The sequence below is a fragment of the Grammomys surdaster genome, unplaced genomic scaffold, assembly GCF_004785775.1.
Source record: "Grammomys surdaster isolate TR1022 unplaced genomic scaffold, NIH_TR_1.0 373, whole genome shotgun sequence".
In the NCBI taxonomy this organism is placed as follows: domain Eukaryota; kingdom Metazoa; phylum Chordata; class Mammalia; order Rodentia; family Muridae; genus Grammomys; species Grammomys surdaster.
Window position 1 is genome coordinate 7,757,488 of NW_021604792.1, and position 5,942 is coordinate 7,763,429.

The following is a 5,942-nucleotide window of genomic DNA, read 5'->3' on the forward strand; positions in this document are numbered from 1 at the left end:
TAGTGCATCCAGTCTTTCAGGGACAAAGGCCCTCTTCTTCCACTGATGCCTGAGAGGCCATTCTCAACTACCTATATAGGTGAGAACTAGAGTTTCTCCCGTTGTGTTCCTAGCCTTGAGGTTTAGACCCTGTTGAGTATTTTGTTACTCCTTATAAGAAAGACCAAAGCACCCACACTTTGATCTTCCTTCTTCTTCTTGAGTCTCATATGTTCAACGTGTTGTATCTTAGGTATTGATGAGCTTTTGAACTAATATTCACTTACCAGTGAGTGCATATCATGTGTGTCCTTTTGTGATTGGGCTACCTCACTCAGAGTGATATTTTCCAATCTCATTCATTTGCCTAAGAATTTTATGAATTCACTGTTTTTAATAGCTGAGCAACACTCCATTGTGTAAAAGTACCACATTTTCGGTATCCATTCCTCTGTTTTAGGACATCTGTTCTCCCCCCAAAACTGTATATATCCCTCGGAGCTCAAAAGTAAAGGCGTTGTGTGGTGTGAGACCTTTCCCACTGTAGGAGTGCTTTTTTTGCAATTCCTTGCCAGTCGCTGGCTATCCTGTGCATTTCAAAGGACGACAACACTTCTCTCCTCCCTGTGGGCAGAGCTGTAACACTTTTCCTTCTGCTGGCACTCCTGGGCTGCCCTCAGAAAGAGGGAATCGAAAGAGCTGTAACACTTGCCTGCCTTTGGAGGCTGGGACAGACCAGACCCTCCAGTCTGCCCCCCATCCTCTCAGGCCCAGCTGTCCAAGGCTACACCGGCCCTGGCACGAATGACTGAAAAGCGCGCTGTGCTCCAGCTCACAGTCGCGGTCTTGCTTGCTCCTGCCAGAGCCTTGCGCAGCTGCAGCCGCGGTTTCCTGGACAGTCTCGGAGCTGCTGCCTACTCTTGCTGAGCCACGGTGTCCAGGACACCCACTGCCCACACCACCGCCTGTACCCTACGAAACCACTCACGACCCTGCACGACAGTCCCAATTGTCGATTCTTGATCTTATAGCATAAGCCATTGGTGTTCTGTTCAGGAAGATTTTCCCTGTGCCCATGTGTTGGAGGCTTTTCCCCATTTTCTCTTCTATTAGTTTCACTGTTGCTGGTTTTATGTGGAGGTCCTTGATCCACTTGGACTTTGGATTTGTACAAGAAGATAAGTATGTATCAATTTGCATTATTCTACATGCTGACCTTCAATTGAAACAGCACTACTTGTTGAAAAGGCTGTCTTTTTTTACTGAACACTTTTAGCTCCTTTATCAAAGATCAAGTGTCCATAGGTATAGGGGTTCATTTCTTGGTCTTCAATTCTATTCCATTGATCTTCCTGACTCTCTCTGTACCGATATTATGAAGTTTTAATCAATACTGGTCTGCAGTACAGCTTGAGGTCAGGAATGGTGATTCTCACAGAAGTTTTTTTGTTGTTGAGAATAGTTTTCCCTATCCTGTTTTTTTTTTGTTATTCCAAATGAATTTGAGAATTGCTCTTTCTATCTCTATGAAGAATTGAGATGAAATTTTGATGGTTGTGGGTCAAAACTCACGGGCGGGGGTCGTGGGTAGGGTCGCAGGTTGTGCTTGTCCTGCGCTATGGCACCTCCTGGTGAGACTCAGCAGCACAGACCACCAGCAAACTGAGGGTGTGGGGAAAGAGGTCGAGCCATCATTTACCTTTGTGACGGCAGGGTCTCTGGAACAGGGGCACAGAGACGTTGCGAGCCAGGCAGCATGTGGTGTGGGTCACACTAGTGTACAGCGGCTGCTGCTAAGTCCACGGGGGGCCGCAAAGGTGGTGCACTGACCATTGCTATAAGGCTTCTCCCCGCCACCCTCCGTGGTAGTTTTCCACTTACACAATGACTCCAGAGTTCTAAGAGACATATGGAGTTGAAGGCGTTCAGGTTTATTAACATGGCGATGAGTTTGAATGGTGACAGAACTCTCCCACAAAATACCCAAAGGGGCTTATATTGGAAGCGGGAGAGGGGCGGGGCCAGGGCCTTCAGGTAAACCTTGAGGCAGAGACGTGTTTCCCACCCTCTACCTGGGCCTTACGTTACATGGAGACTCGTGTCAGTTCTCTGGGCTCTGGGGGCATGGCCATGCACCCCAGGATTTCCACAGTCCCGCAGATGGGGATTGCATTAAATCTGTAGATTGCTCTTGGCAAGAGAGCTATTTTTAGGATATTAATCTTGCCTATCGATGAGCATGGGTGATCTTTCCATCTTCTGAGATATTCTTTGATTTCTTTCTTTAGGGGCTTGAAGTTCTTGTCATACAGATCTTTTAGTTGCTTGGAAAGATTCACCCCAAGGTATTTTATATTATTTGTGACTATTGTGAAGGGTGTCATTTCCCTAATTTCTTGGTCAGCCTATTTATCATTTGAGTAGAGGAAGGCAACTGATTTGTTTGAGGTAATTTTATATACAACCAAGTTGCTAAAGTTGTTTGTCAGGTTTAGGGGTTCTCTGTTGGAAATTTTGGGGTCACTTACATGTACTATCATATCATCTGCAAATAGTGAAATTATGACTCCTTCCTTTTTAATTTTTATCCCTTTGACCTCCTTTGTTTGCTTAATTGTTTTGGCTAGGACTTCCAGTACTATATTGAATAGATGGGGGGAAGTTGGCAGCCTTGTTTAGTCCCTGATTTTAGTGGGATTTATTCAAGTTTCTCTTCATTTAGTTTGATGTTGGCTACGGGTTTGCTGTATATTGCTTTTTACTATGTTTACATATTGGCCTTGAATTCCTGATCTTTCCAAGACTTTTACAATGAAGGGATGTTGATTTTTGTCAAATGCCTTCTCAGCATCTAGTGAGATGATAAGACTTTTTTTTCTTTGATTTTGATTATATAGTGTATTACATTGATGGATTTCTGAATATTGAACCATCCCTGGATTCCTGGGATAAATACTCCTTGATCATGTTGGATGATTGCTTTGATATGTTCTTGGATTTGGTTTATGTGAACTTTATTGAGTATTTTTTCATCTATATTCATAAGGGAGTTTGGTCTGAAGATCTGTTTCTTTGGTGGGTCTTTGTGTGGTTTAGGTATGAGTGAAATTGTGGCTTCACAGAATGAATTGGGTAGTGTTCTTTCTGTTTCTATTTTGTGGAAAAGTTTAGAGAGAATTGGTATTAGGTTGTGTTTGAAGGTCTGATACATCTCTGTACTAAAACTGGTCTTGAGCTTGTTTTGGTAGGGAGAGTTTCAATGACAGATTCTATTTCTTTTGTGGGTATAAGACTGTTTAGATGGTTAATCCGTTCCTGATTTAACTTTGGTACCTGATATTTGTCTAGAATATTGTCCATTTCATCCAGATTTTCCAATTTGCTGGGTATAGACATTTGTAGTAGGATCTGATGATCTTTTTAATATTCTCAGTTTCTTTTGAAGTGTCACCCTGTTCAGTTCTGATTTTATTAATTTGAATACTGTCTCTCTGTCCTCTGATTTGTCTGGCTATGGGTTTATATATCTTGTTGATTTTTCTCAAGGAATAAGCTCATGGTTTTATTTATTCTTTGTATCATTCTTTTTGTTTCTACTTGCTTGATTTCATCCCTGAGTTGGATTATTTCCTGCCATCTTCTTCTCTTTGATGTGCTTGTTTCCTTTTGTTCTAGAGTTTTCAGGTGTGTTGTCAAGCTACTAGTGTATTCTCTCTCCAGTTTCTTCTTGTAGGCACTTAGAGCTATTTGTTTTCCTCTTAGCAATGCTTTAATTGTGTCTTATAAGTTTTGGTGTGAAGTGTCTTTATTTTCATTAAATTCTAAAAAGTCCTTAAATTCTTTCTTTATGTCTGCCCTGACCATGTTATCAGTGAGTAGAGAGTTGTTCTGTTTTCACATGAGTGTGAGCTTTCCATTGTTTTTGTTGTTATTGAAGACAGAGGCCTTATTCCATGGTTATATGATAAGACGCATGGGATTATTTCAATTTTCTTGTATCTGTTGAAGCCTGTTTTGTGACTAAGCATATGGTCAATTTTAGAAAAAGGTACCTTGAGGTGCTGAGAAGAAGGTATACTCTTTTGTTTTGGGATGAACTGTTCTAAGGATATCTATTAAATCCATTTGGTTCACAAATTCTCTTAGTTTTACTGTGTCTCTGTTTAATTTCTGTTTCCATGATCTGCCATTACTGAGAGTGGGGTGTTTAAGTATCCCACTATTATTGTGTGATGTGCAATGTGTGCTTTGAGCTATAGTAAGGTTTCTTTTACGAAAGCAGGTGCTCTTGCATTTGGAGCATAGATGTTCAGAATTGAAAGTTCATCTTGGTTGACTTTTCCTTTGATGAGTATAAAGTGTCCTATCTTATCCTCCTTATCCTTTTTGATAGGTTTAAGTTAAAGTCTATTTTATTTGATATTAGAATGTATACTCCAATTTGTTTCTTAGGACCACTTGCTTGAAAAATTGTTTTCTAGCCTTTAACTCTAAGATAGTGTCTGTCTTTGTCACTGAGGTGCATTTCTTATATGCAGCAAAATGCTGTGTTTTGTTTTCATATCTAGTTCATTAATGTATGTCTTTTTATTGGGGAATTGAGTCCATTGATGTTGAGAGATATTAAGGAGAGGCTATTGTTGCTTCCTTTTGTTTTTGTTATTAGCTCTGGTATTATGTTTGTGTGTCTATTTTATTTTGGATTTGTTAGAAGAAGAATACTTTCTTGCTCTTTCTAGGGTATAATTTCCCTCCTTGGGTTGGAGTTTTCCCTCTATTATCCTTCGTAGTGCTGGGTTTTTGGAAAGACATTGTGTAAATTTGGTATTGTTATGGAATATCTTTGTTTTACCATCTGTGGTAACTGAGAGTTTTGCTGGTTATAGGAGCCTGGGCTGGCATTTGTGTTCTCTTAGGGTCTGTATGACATCTGTCCAGGATCTTCTGGATTTATAGTATATGGTGAGAAGTCTGGTGTGATTCTGATAGGTCTGTCTTTGTATGTTACTTGCCCTTTTTCTTACTGCTTTGAATATTACTTCTTTGTTTTGTTCATTTGATGTTTTGATTATTATGTAATGGGAGGTATTTCTTTTCTGGTATAGTCAGGATGACCAAGAACAAAGGGCTGTCACACAAGCTTCTGTTGAGCCCACTTTGAGCTGTGTCTTAACTCAAGTATAGATATCCTTAATCTAGACCTAAAACAGTCTGCTAGTACATTTTTCATGGGACAGTCATTTTTACAATCATGTATGCAGCAAATCTCCACATTTAAAATGTCTTTTATCCCTTTCCTTCAGTGAAATCATTGTTTGTAAGGCAGTAGCCATAGACAGACACTGATTGTATGAGGACCCTTTTTCAGCATAGTAAAATAAATCCAGGTAAGTCTGTTTTTGCTTTGCATGGCCAGATAGCTGTTTGTGTGTAGCAGGTCACATTACCATTCTTATAAGCCAATTGTGTAACAAAAGTAACTGTTCATAAGGGAGTGTTATCTCAGATAAAACTCCCACTGAGATGTCCTTTTCAATTTTGGAGGGGGTAAATTTGCCTCTACCAATGTATGTAATAAAAGTGGCAGTAGGCCTGTACTGTGCCACAGCTGTTTTTAACTCTTTTATTCAACTCTACCTGCTTAATCCCCTGCTCAGGTATAAATACAGGTGAGTCAAAAATTCTTGAGCTCATGATTGAAGTACCAACTGCAGCAAATGGAATACTGGCAGTTTAACTATATTTTAAGTTTCTTTTGCAATATTAGAGTATAACCATAATTTTGAGAAACAAAACCAATTTTTAACTACGTAAGCAATCCATTTTCTTTAAAATCAACACCAAGTGCATTACTTTCATTTTACAAAGTTTGGCTGCTAGTTCTTACATATGAACATATGGTAGTACAGCTTTTAATATCTAGTTAAAGAGATATTGTTTTAAATCTCATTTTTTATACATCT